Source organism: Meriones unguiculatus, chromosome 1, assembly GCF_030254825.1.
Source record: "Meriones unguiculatus strain TT.TT164.6M chromosome 1, Bangor_MerUng_6.1, whole genome shotgun sequence".
NCBI classification, from domain to species: domain Eukaryota; kingdom Metazoa; phylum Chordata; class Mammalia; order Rodentia; family Muridae; genus Meriones; species Meriones unguiculatus.
This window is the reverse complement of record NC_083349.1, coordinates 66037048-66050021: the sequence shown is the minus strand read 5'-3', so window position 1 is coordinate 66050021 and position 12974 is coordinate 66037048.

The following is a 12974-nucleotide window of genomic DNA, read 5'->3' as shown; positions in this document are numbered from 1 at the left end:
CCCACTAATGACTTCTTTATTAGTCACAGTTCATTCTGAATTAGAACCATGGGGAATTATGCAATACAATGGATCCCTTATCTGGTTTGATCAAATACAATTTCCAGTTCTTGTAAGGTAGTTTGCCTATTATTTCTGCTGATAGTTATACATCTATTGCCATAGGGGGTTGAAAAATAAGTTTGAATTGGAAGAAAAGTTATAATGATATTTGACAAAGAAAACTTTCTCTGTGTCTCTCTGTGTTTCTCTGTCTCTGTCTCTCCTCTCTCTCTGTTCCTCAAGATTATGTTGATCTGTATTAGGCTTCTTTCCATTTAAAAAATACAAAATTGTCTAGTGTATGGATTTCAAAATAAAGTTTGGTTTGTACATCAACCTGCGTGGCTTGGTGCTGGAAGCCAGAGTGGATCAGCAAGAGAAAGAAGAAAGGGCAGGCATACAAACCACAAACAGAAGAGCTGGGGACAGGTGGGAAATGCACACTAGCTCCTTAAGACTCAGAACCTTTATATAGAGTGTGGAGGTAGGAAGCAGGTTATTTAGTTGCAGTATCTCTATAAGTAAGCAGCCTCAGGCTGTAACCATATGTGAGTAGGATCTTTGATTGCTGCTTTTTCCACACAGTGCAAGCATTTGCAGTTGGATCAGAGGAACACTTTGCCACCTTTCTGAGCTTCACCAGTATGGGGAAGGCTAGCAGGCAGAGTCTTTGACTTGGCTGTATCCGTATCAAACTGTTTGGGGTTGTTCTAATGCTGTCCTCAAGACTGGTTACACCTATGCTTGTTTTGTAAACCTGCCTAAGTCATTATATCTGATTGATTCATATGACACCCGATACCTGGGCAGGGAAGAATGAGGTAGGCATGCCTAAGGTTTCCAGGCTCCAGAGAGAATCACAGGGGAGAGACCAAGAGGAAGAGAGGGAAAAGGAGGAAGGAGGAGGACACCACGACGAGTTAGCCTGGAGAAGAAACCACTTTGGTCTGTGAGGAAGGACTCCAGTAATTGTGTAAAAATGCCCAGATAAAGAACAGAGGAAGTATTTATAAGATTATGGATGGAAGATAGGATGGTTAATGAGGATGGCATTGGATGGGGGCTGGGAGATGGATGGTGAGGTGATCAGACACCCGTAGGTAGGACTATCTGGCCAGGCCAAGGTAAACAAAGCAATTCTAAAATCTAACAGGTGTCTGTGTCTTATTATTTGTGATAGCAGTTTAGATAATGCAACCATGTTAACACAGGGCAAATAATAAATAACATTTTATGGCCCCAAACACTTATTTTTACAACAACATCAAACAATGTATATTCACTCAGGACTTTACTGTCTAAATACATATTCAATATCATCTACTCACCTTCCCGCAGATTTGGCTAACAGAACTGTCTGGACCAAAATTAAAACATATTGAAGATGATTCAGTGTAGCTGAAATGTTTGCATCATGATGAAACATATGGTCTAAAAAATTATTTGCATTAGGATTTGACCTATATTGACTTTCTGAAAGTCCCTGTTTTACCCTTACCTTCTAAACCTCTTGAAGTTAATGTGTGTGTGTGTGTGTGTGTGTGTGTGTGTGTGTGTGTGTGTTCAGCTAAGTTAGAAATATACAGTCTAAGGGAATAAGAACATACATCAGTTTTGTGAACTGGACATATTAAAAAGCTAATACATCATTTTTGCTACTCCACCACCCAAGAGAGCTATAATGGTACTGCATATTCATTGCAAGTATCAGGACAATAACATTGGGGATTTGTTTGTTTTACACTTATTGCTTTTTCTGCTGTATTTGATTACAGCAAATAACAAGATGCATACTTGGCTTCCACAATCTTTATCCTCTAGTTGGTTTTCCTAGATACTTTTCTTTTACCAATGAGTAGATTTTCTCTGACCTATTTGAAAACAAAGATTTCTTATAGGTTCACTCGTTGCTTATCCATTGAGAAAAACATACCTTTACTGCATAAATTAAACACCTCATTGAACAGTAATAGTCCATTCATTTATTTGAGGGGTACATGCTGTTTACTCTCTTTGGCATAAATACTAAGAAAGAGTCTGAATCTTACAATACCTGAGCATCCAGCTGAAGAGTGAGATCCGGGTTTCCACAGTATAAAGATAACACATGCACACAACCTAACCCACCCAAGTCCATTCCAGTTGGACAGTCAATGAAGCAACCTGCTTCAGAAGACACTCACCTAGTGAAGCAGTAAGACACTTGGAAATAATCTATATAGTGAATATTATATCAGTTACTACCAAATATACAAGATTTCTCTTTTATTTAGATTCTTTCTCTCAATGGTTATCAATTTTGTCTCATTTCCCATGAATCCTTCTTTTTGTCTGTAAAGAATGCTCCAGAACACACATTTAAATTTTTGTAACGCATTTGCTTTATTATACCCATGTATCCTCTTTCTGTTTATAAAACTCATGCCACAGATATAAAGATTACATATGGAATTCAAGCAAGGTTACAGCACATTAGTTATGTATCTTTCAAATGAAAAAGAGGCAGGTATTTGCTGAAGTCAATAAGACATGTATTTGCTTTGTGCTTGGGGGGCACTTTCGTCTCTGTTTTTTCCAGAGAATAATGTGGAGGCTGTTGATTTACAAAGTCCTCTAATGGTTCATTTTCCTGTAAGTAAGAAAAGGGAGTGCCAGCTTTTTGCTACAACAGATAAATTAATTAAATCTTCTTCCCCATTGGATTGTGATAAAATGAAAATCACAGGCAAGTTCAGCAAGCTACAAACTTTCAAGCAGATAGCTGGTGTCTTGCTCTTTTGAGGGTATGGCAGTTCTCAATTCCCACAGCACAGCAGAATTACTTAGGAATCTTTGTAAGAACACTGATGTTCATTCTACCACAGAGCATAACAATCGCCAGTCCTTCTGAAAGTCTGACTGCGATGTGTGGTATGCAGTAAGTTTTAAATTCTCCCTGTGTGTTTTGTTTTTGGTCTGGTTGTTTTTTTTAACCTTCTTTAGTTTCTTTGATTTTTTTATGTAGGCTCAAAAACCTTTGAATATGTTTGCTAAGAGGTTTGATGATAGCAAATACAATTTGTAATCATTTCTGGAGATAGTTTGAACATTCTTTATTCTAGTCATTGTGAAGTAAATATTAGATACTCATGCATAACCCATAAACATGGTCATATCAAAACCCTGTGACCACCAGACAACACTGGGCTTCATTAGTGTTTCTTTGCACATAGCGATATACTCACAACTGTAACATACAGGGATTCACACTGAATAAGAAATTCTGAAAGATGACAGGATCCATGCATATGCCCAGAAATAGACAATGATGAATACACGCATACAAAACTGTGTGTCTGAATCTTTAAATGTTTCTGCCATGAAGAATGTTGTAGAAGCTTCATAGTTTGGCCATCTGTATGATTTTATGTCAGTTTAGTGTCATGTGTCTTTCCCCCGGACTCTGGGGATTGCTAGAGATGGTTAAATAGGAACTGTCACTTCTAAAGGGAAAGGAGTGACATCTTTTTATGAAAATTTAATTCCAAAAATATAATTCAGCCTCTGGGAAGAAGAAGTAAAAAGTCACTTCCTTTTGGTTTCTGGCCAGATCTGAATAACCCTTGTGTGGTCACAGCACTGCAGCCTGCCTGTGTTTTCACATCACCTCTGTCCTCTGTGTCTTGTCTGAAAACCTGCTACCTGTCCATCTCACAAGAAAACAGACTCTTGGCTTTCTCGCTCATCTCAATATCCTTACAATATCTACAAATACTATTTTTCTTAGTAAGTTAACATTCACATACACTTTGCCATAAATAATGACACATATGTGTTTATACATATATATATGTGCACCATTAAACCCACTATATCTTATGTCTGATATGCTATCTCAGACATACTTGGTTTAGGAAGCTATGACCTTGACCTACATTAAACACTATCTTCACAGGCTAATATAGAAATTGACATGATAACACCAATATCAATTTTGTCAGTCAGTGTTCCTTAGGAGAAAGTTTAGTCTGTGAGTTAATATTTGGATTCTAGTCTTTGGGAAGATTCCTCCAATAAGATCACTCAATTGTCTCTACATGAGTCAGCCCAAAGCTTAATAGGCTCTTGACTTTAAGAGCAAATTCACAACAACAGAAAAAACTGTCATTATGCTGGCTGAGGAAACTGTGGATTTGCATGCCAGGAACATGAGTATTTCTGTGGACATGAGTTTAGATGAATAACAAACACTAACACCACGTGTCTCATGGAATCCTCTCAGAAACTCAGGTCAGTATTTGGCTGTGTGAATTCTATCAGCCAACAATCAATTAGCATGCATTGTACATTTTCATGCATTTGTTTCTGCAATGGGTTCTGTGGCAATAACTAAATAGTGTCCCTAAACACAGAAGCATATGGTTTAATTGAGGAACTAAGTGTTTACAAGCAATTATATCTCTATAACCAATTACAGATTGAGGACTCAAGAAAAACCTGCCAAACAGTTGTACTTCATTTTGGCTCACACAATGTTTTTTAAAAACAATTTTATTCATTGTCAATATTTCAAAATCAGGGGTTTTCTGTAAAAATCTGTTACAAGTACAAAGAAACAAGAAAAGGTTTATCAGATTAGCAAGTTTGCCACAGCTGCACCTGTTCACTGCCAGTAGTATTCGGGAAGCGTGTGTGTGCGCCTTTGTCTGTGTGTCTGTATGTGTCAGCATGCGGACCTACTTTTCATGTCAGCAGTCATCATGTCTCCGTATAGAGTTAATTCAGACTTTCTCTATTTAAACACCTGTCTGGTAGCAGAAGCTGCCTAACTTGACACCTTGGATGTTGAGCAAAACTTGTTATGAGCTCTTTTTTTTTTTTTTTGCATGTGAGACACGTTTATTTTATTTTATTTTTTTTTAGAATAAAGAGATTTAAGCAAATTTTATTGATACATGATTAACACACAAATCATTTCTTTTCTTTTTTTTTTTTCAATGCAGTTTATTCAGGAACATTGAACAATCCTCGGACCCCGGGGAAAGCCAGCCCACAGCTTAAATAGCCTCTGGGTAGCCAACCCAGGCGTGCCACGGGGGCAATGCAGATAGGTCCACATACATGGAAGCAAGCCAGATCCTCGGCCTTAGCCAAATGTGGAATTGTTCGTGACAGAGAGCACTCACCATCGGGAAGGTGGAAGGCGGAAACCGACACATTTATTTTTAAGTATGAATATAAAATAAATAATAATTATCCCCAAATACAGATTGTCACATGAGAAAACCTAAGTCAAGCTTTATCTTCCCAATGTTTAAATATTGAACTCTAGTTTATATATTCTAGTGTAGAAGTTCTTCACTTTCTTTCTGCATGTCCACCAAAACTCTGAGTAAGCCTTGTTGTCTAATACTTTCCAGTATCTGGAAACTCCAAATTTCCAAAGAATGCAAATAAATCTGAATAGGGCAAATGTTAAAAATGAATCCTGTTCCTTCTTTCCATCATCTTAAATTTACTATCTTCTCTAGATACATCTCCATATTTCAAAAGAATCATGCAGATAAGAGGTGGTATTTTTACTTTACTGGTAAATAGCCATTCAGTTTGTAGTAGCACATAAGAAGAACATACTTTGAATCTAGTGAAAGCTTTTCACACTGACTCCACTTCTTCCCTTTGGTTTTCACTGAGTCTCTGACCTCTTTTTTTTTTTTTTTTCAATGCAGTTTATTCAGGAACCTTGAACAATCTTCTGACCCTGGGGAAAGCCAGCCCACAGCTTAAATAGCCTCTGGGTAGCCAACTCCAGCATGCCACGTGGGCAATGCAGATAGGTCCACATACAGGGAAGCAAGCCAGATCCTCAGCCTTAGCTAAATGTGGAGTTGTTTGTGACAGAGAGCATGAGCTCTTTTAAGAAGTAGTTTAGAGAGGAAAACCCAGTTACAGAAAGATCACACCATCAGCTGGGTTTCATGAAGACAGCAGTGACTGAGGTGTCTCATAAAGCATAAAGTACTATGTAAGTTAGAGATGGACAGAGGACAGGAAGTTATGGCACGAGAAAGCAAACAAGGAATGCAGACTTAACTTCTGTTTGTGCTACAGAGGAAAGGGAAGAAATTAAAGGTTGGCATCTTTGCACGTGCCACCTTGCCTCACGGTCATCTGTGTATGCATGGTGGAGAGACAAAACTGGCTCCTGTAACTTGTCCTCTGACCTCTGACCCTCACAGGAGCAGTGTGTAAGATATATGAACTCCCAGACAAATTAAATACACATAGAATAAGTTGAATAAGTTTCAAAAATTCAAAAGATACAAGCAAGTTATAGACTAATAACTGAAAGGTAATTTAAATGATTATGAAACATAAATATGTTGAATATAAAAAATAAATGATCAAAAATGCAATTGTATCATAATGAACAAATAAACATTTAAAGTATTTTTCCTCAAGAAATTGTCAAAAATATTGGAAAAGTTGGCATTTCTACATCCCACTAAAGGATATATAAGTAGTTCATCAATATTTAAAACCAGAACACATACAATGAACTTGAATATTTATACATATAATTTTTGTTTTCTTTTTTATTAATTACACATTATTCACTTTGTATATCCCCCATAAAACCCTCCCTCCTCTCCTCCCAATCCCACCTTTCCTCCCACTTCTTCACGCATGCCCCTCCCCAAGTCCACTGATAGGGGAGGTCCTCCTGTCCTTCCTTCTGATCTTAGTCTATCAGATCTCATCAGGAGTGGCTGCATTGTCATCTTCTGTAACCTGGTAAGGCTGCTCCCCCACTCAAAAGGAGGTGATCAAAGAGCAGGCCGATCAGATTATGTCAGAGGCAGTCCCTCTTCCCATTACTATGTAACCCACATGGACACTGAACTGCCATGGGCTACATTTGTGCAGGGGTTCTAGGTTATCTCCATGCCTGGTACTTGGTTCCTAGTATGAGTCTCTAGGAAGACCCCTGTGTTCAAATTTTCTGGTTCTTTTGCTCTCTAACAGAGGTCATGAATCAAATGAACCTAACATACATTTACAGAACCTTATACACATATTTTAATTCAAAATCTTTCCTTTCCTTTCATTTCTTTTCTTATTTTCATTCTTTTTTCATATAGAACATCATGCCTGCAGTTTCTCCACCCTCCACTCCTCCCACCTCTCCTCTTCCTCAGTTCCATACCTTCTCCATTTCCCTTCCCCAAAGAACAGGTCTCCAAGGGATATTAACTAAACATGCTGTAACATGTTGAACTAAGTCTAGGCGCAAACCCTCCTGTCAAGGCTGGGTGTGGCAACCCATTAGGAGGAAGAGGCAAAAGAGCCACAGACACCCCCCCAACATCTGTTAGGAGTTGAAACAAGCACAAGGCTACACAACCATCATACACATGCAGACTACCCACCTGAGACCCACACAGGGTCCATGACTGTTGCTTCAGTGTCTAGGAACCAATATAAAAACTAAAAACTGTGCATCTAAAGAAACTAAGTAAGAGAGAGGACCCTAACTAAAATGTCCAATCCCCATCCGGAAAGGCAAAGAGGATGGACATCAGAAGAAGAAGAAAACAGGAAACAACCTAGGAACCTACCACAGAGGGCCTCTGAAAGCCTCTGCCCTTCAGACTATCAAAGCAGATGCTGAGCCGGATGGGCAACTGTTGGGCAGGTGAACAGAATTTTAGGTAAGAACTGGGAAATAGTAAGAGCTGGAGAGGACAGGGTCTCCACAAGGAGAGCAACAGAACAAGAAAATTTGAACACAGGGAACTTCCCAGAGACTCATACTCCAACCAAGGACTATTCATGGAGATAACCCAGAACCCCTGCACAGATGTAGCCCAGGACAGTTCAGAGTCCAATTGGGTTACATAGTAATGTGAAGAGGGACTGCCTCTGACATAATCTGATTGGCCTGCTCTTTGATCACCTCCCTCTTGGGGGGGAGCAGCCTCACCAGGCCATAGTAGAGGACAATGCAGCCACTTTTGATGTGAACTGACAGATTAAGATCAGAAAGGAGAGGAGAACCTCCCCTATCAGTGGACTTGGGGAGTGGCATGCAAGCAGAGGGAGGAGGGAGGGTGGGACTGGGAGGGGAGGAGGGAGGGGCTTATGGGGGGATGCAGAATGAATAAAGTGTAATTGATGAAGAATTAAAAAAAAAAAAGAATTTCACCCAATGTACTTGTTTCATATTCTCCTGCAAATCATCTTAACTCTTTCCAGATCTATCCCTATTTCCATCTTTTATTATTATTATTATTTTTTATTTACTAGCACAACAACCACAATTTGTGCTGTCTATATACATCTGGGGTGAGGGTCATCTCTTGGAATTTGGTCAACCTATTGTAAACCATTAAAAAAAAAAACAAAAACAAAAACAAAAACCACCTCTCTAGTTTCCAGAACCTACCATTGACCATAGCTCCTCTTTCTAGTCCATTCTGGGATGTTGAATGGCTTGATGCTGTGCAGGCAGCTACAGGGTCTAGCATATAGTGGTTGCCATGATCCTGTCATGACCAGAAAACACTGATTTGCTCTGTTCATCCCTGGCAATTCTCCTAATCTTTCCTCCCTGTTCTTGAGCCTTCAGGATGAGCATGATATAGACGTGCCATTTGTAGCTGAGCACTCCCATTTTGACCAGCTGTGAGTTCCTGCATTAACCACTATCTATTGCAAGAAGAAACTGCTCTGAACAGGTCTGAGGTACACAGTCCAAATAGGGATGCCCATATGTGCATATGTGTGGGACCATTCACCAGTTGCAGGGAATCTTACCCAGTGGAATCCCCACCAAAAAGAATTATTCTACCTTATTCAGCCCTATCAACTGCCAATATCTATGCAGTAGGGAGTGGAATCTGGAAGGCACCTTCCTCTTGTGGAATTTTGACTGGTTTGATCTCATGTTGGTGTAGTGGCAGAAACCACAGCCACTGTAAATTTTTAAGTCACACTCAGGGACAGCATTTCACAGCACTCCCCCCCCCCCCCCAGGTTCCTTTCAGCGCCCTCATCCCTGTTCTCTCCTTTCAGTCTGTGCCTGACCTCTACACCCTCCAACTAAATGAGCCAACCTCCTAAAACCGGAGCTCTGGCATCCTATCTTTCTTTACCTCTTGGCTATCGTGTGAACTTTGAATTCTGTAGCTCTCACCACCCTACTCCAGCTTCTATTTGTGTTCACTCACCCTTTCTCTCCCAGTGGATATGTACTGAAAACTCTTTCTATAGACATTGCCTAGCTTGAACCAGAGAAATTAGAATGTGATGATCATGGAAACATCAAGAGAATATTATTTTGTTTTTCTCACACTCTGGGCAAACCGATGTCAGCTCTGAATAGTTCTGTTTTTCCTAGTGACTATGCCATGCCTTTGCATATTTTCTTCTGTTTCATTCCATCCTTTTCAGCAAAACTTCACTGCATCTCAACCCAATCATCTCTTTGTGGCAAATGCTGAATTATTAGTACTAAAGCATTCCTGACTTGGGAAGAAATGAAATGATTTCAATGAAAAGAGATCTAGCTAGAATAAGGGTAAAATCATGAGAATTGAATTTATCAACTTAAACAAACAGAAAAGCCAGCTGTAATGCTGGCTTTAGGGAAAACTATGTCTAGAGCCTTCACAATCAAATTACTAATAGATCCATTATTTAACTCCCATGTTGACCCCTCTCTATTCTTCTGCTGCCACCACCTCCTTTTACTATTTTCTCATTCAAGATGGCTTTCCTCACAAACTTTGAATAATAGTTAAAGCCTTTTACATATGCTTTTAGTACTTCTGAACCTAAGGGATAACATTTGCCAACAATTAAAAAAAATCAGAGAAAGGTCATTCCTGTATCTTACTTTTTTAAAACTGGAATTATTTACTTATTTATTTTTCTTACTTTGTGTCTAGGAACAGAGTGGTAAGAGAGCAAAGTAACTGTCCTGGAGTCACATACACATCTGTGAAAAATGAAAGAACCTGCTAAATTGTGGAGAGAAAGGAGAAAGGAGTTATGTGGTCTGATAAAACACTGAGGATCTGCAGGGCCTTTAACAAAGACTTGTGGCATGGGGTAGGAAAAGCCCACACCCAGATAAGAACATGGCGGAAGTCTGCGGTGTGATGTCATGTCCTTCTGTCTCCTGCAGCACTGTCAGCACATCAGAGGCTGGGCAAGGTTTTGTGCACAGCACATCCATTTGCCCATAGGTTTTGTATACTAGATGCCACAGTTCATGTTACAGTTTGGCAAACCCATTTATTTCAAAAAAACTCAGTGTTTCTCTCCTGTTTCTGTGACAGGCCTGTCCCGGTAGTAAGCGGGGAGGGGTATTAATGCCACTCTAGAGATAGCTGCAGCATGCAGGGTCATGGCTCTCTCTGAGGCGTGTGCTAATTTATGGGCGGTTTCTGTCACTGTTATCTTCAGCTTTTCCCTGGGATGCTTTTTATCAGTCCAAATGTCATTTACTTCTAAGTAAAAAGCTTGGGCTTCCCTGTGGGGAACAGAAACCCAAGCCCTCTTTCATACTTGGACAGTATGAATGATTACCCTCACTTTATTCTTTCATCCACCCCTGATCAGCACTCAGAAGACACTGGCTATCCCAGTATGGCCTCAGCACAGTCTGTTTACTACAGTTATGAAATGCATCACCTTGTACCATTTCTGTGTTATTCACATATGACATTAGGTGTCTGAAATCCTGACATACACACTTACCTGAATCCTTCTGTGAATATTATTGATTCTTGCATCAGATCCTGTATCTTCTTTTATACTAAAGAATATGTGAGTTAAAAAAATGAAAAAGACATGGATGTGAATGATAAATCATCAGGGGAACAAACAAACGTGAACTTGTTTGCTTTATATCAAAATAAAAGGAGGTATTTTTTAACCTTCTAAATTTTTGTTTTTCCTTTTTAAAATCATCTGAAGAAAATAAGAGTTACATGAAGATATGCTACTGATAAAATTAAGTTAAAAATTTGAGACAAATAAGTGAGTTTTGAGAATAAATAAAGCTTTTTTCTGAGTCTTTTTTTTGTAATGTGTGTGTCATATATGGGATTTTTACATTTGTATGTATGTGAATGTATGCACACATGCTTGAACAACGAGTTTAGGGCTTGGCCTTGACTTCTTTTTGTAAGTAAGGATCTTTCTGGTTTTTCACTGAATCTGCATGTTAATGGCATGTGGGCTTCTGTGCTTCTTTAAGTCTCTGTTTTTCCTCCTCCCATAAAAGTTCTGGGATTAACCATGCTAGTGTTGTGAGCTTGCTCTTACAGAGGTTATCTGGATTTGAACTTAGCTCCTCATACTTGAAGAACAGAACTTTCATCCCCTGAACCAACTACTCAGCTCTTATGATAGGGTTTTGATATCATAAATAAGCAACAAATATTGCCTAAATTAATCTGCAATCACTTTTCACTATTGGACTGGCCTTTTAATTTTTTGTCATCTACTCTTTGAAATTTTTATTTAGGTAGAAAAATATTAAATTTATTTTCATTTGTGTATCATTTTTTTTTTCAATCTACTTCCAGTTTTCTCTAAAATTTTGTGTCTGGTTCTTTTAAAAACATTCTTCAGATTATGTCAGAGGCAGTCCCTCTTCCCATTACTATGTAACCCACTTGGACACTAAACTGCCATGGGCTACATCTGTGCAGGGGTTCTAGGTTATCTCCATGCATGGTACTTGGTTGGAGTATGAGTCTCTGGAAAGACCTCTGTGTTCAAATTTCTGGTTCTGTTGCTCTCCTTGTGGAGTTCCTGTCCTCTCAAGATCTTACTATTACCCACTTCTGACATAAGATTCCATGCACTCTGCCCAACAGTTGGCCATAAGATCACCTCCCCCTGAGGGGGGAGCAGCCTTACCAGGCCACAGAAGATGAGAATGCAGCCACTCCTGATGGGATCTGATAGACTAAGGAAAGAGAGGAGGACCTCCCCTATCAGTGGACTTGGGGAGGGGCATGCATGAAGAATGGGAAGGGAGGGTAGGATTGGGAGGGAAGGAGGGAGGAGATAATGGGGGGATACAAAGTGAATAAAGTATAATTAATAAAAAATAAATAAATAAATAAAACACTCTTCAGGACTAATTTGAGCTACTCAGATACCCTTGGAAGTGTAGTCTTTCCCTGGGTGTGGGCACCTGTCAGAGGGTACACCAGCTCTCCTTCTCCAAGCACTTAACAATTGCCTCTAGCTCCATGTTTGGGTGTTCAGCTCTTTTTAAGCTGAGATTTCATCTGGTCTGGAATTGCACAGATTTTGTGTATGCTGTCACTGCCATTGTAAATGTCCAGTGTCTGTGTCCAGAAGATAATATTTCCTTGAAGGTCTTTGCTTTCTTTTTTCTTTCTTTCTTTCTTTCTTTCTTTCTTTCTTTCTTTCTTTCTTTCTTTCTTTCTTTCTTTCTTCCTTCCTTCCTTCCTTCCTTCCTTCCTTCCTTCCTTTCTTTCTTTCTTTCTTTCTTTCTTTCTTTCTTTCTTTCTTCATTCACTTTACATCCTAGTTGTAGCTCCATCCCTTCATTCCTCCTTACTACCTTCTTCTCTTTCCCGCACCAACCTTCCCTAGTCCTCAGAAAAGGGCATCCCCCTTCTCATCCTTCCCAGTTCTTCAAGTCTTACCAGGACAAGTGTGCCCTTTTCCCCTATGGCCTGGCAAGGCAGTCTCTCCAGGGGGAAGTAATTGAAAAGGTGGCAAGAGAGACTATGTCAGAGAGAGCACCCTCTCCCCTAATTAGGGAAGACATACAAGGCCTGAGCTGCCCATCAGTTACATCTTGATATGGGGCCAAATCCAGTCCATGTGACCTTGGTTAGTGCTTCAGAATCAACAGGCCTTTCTTGGGCTTGGTTAGTTGTCTCTGTGTATCTGCTTCCTGC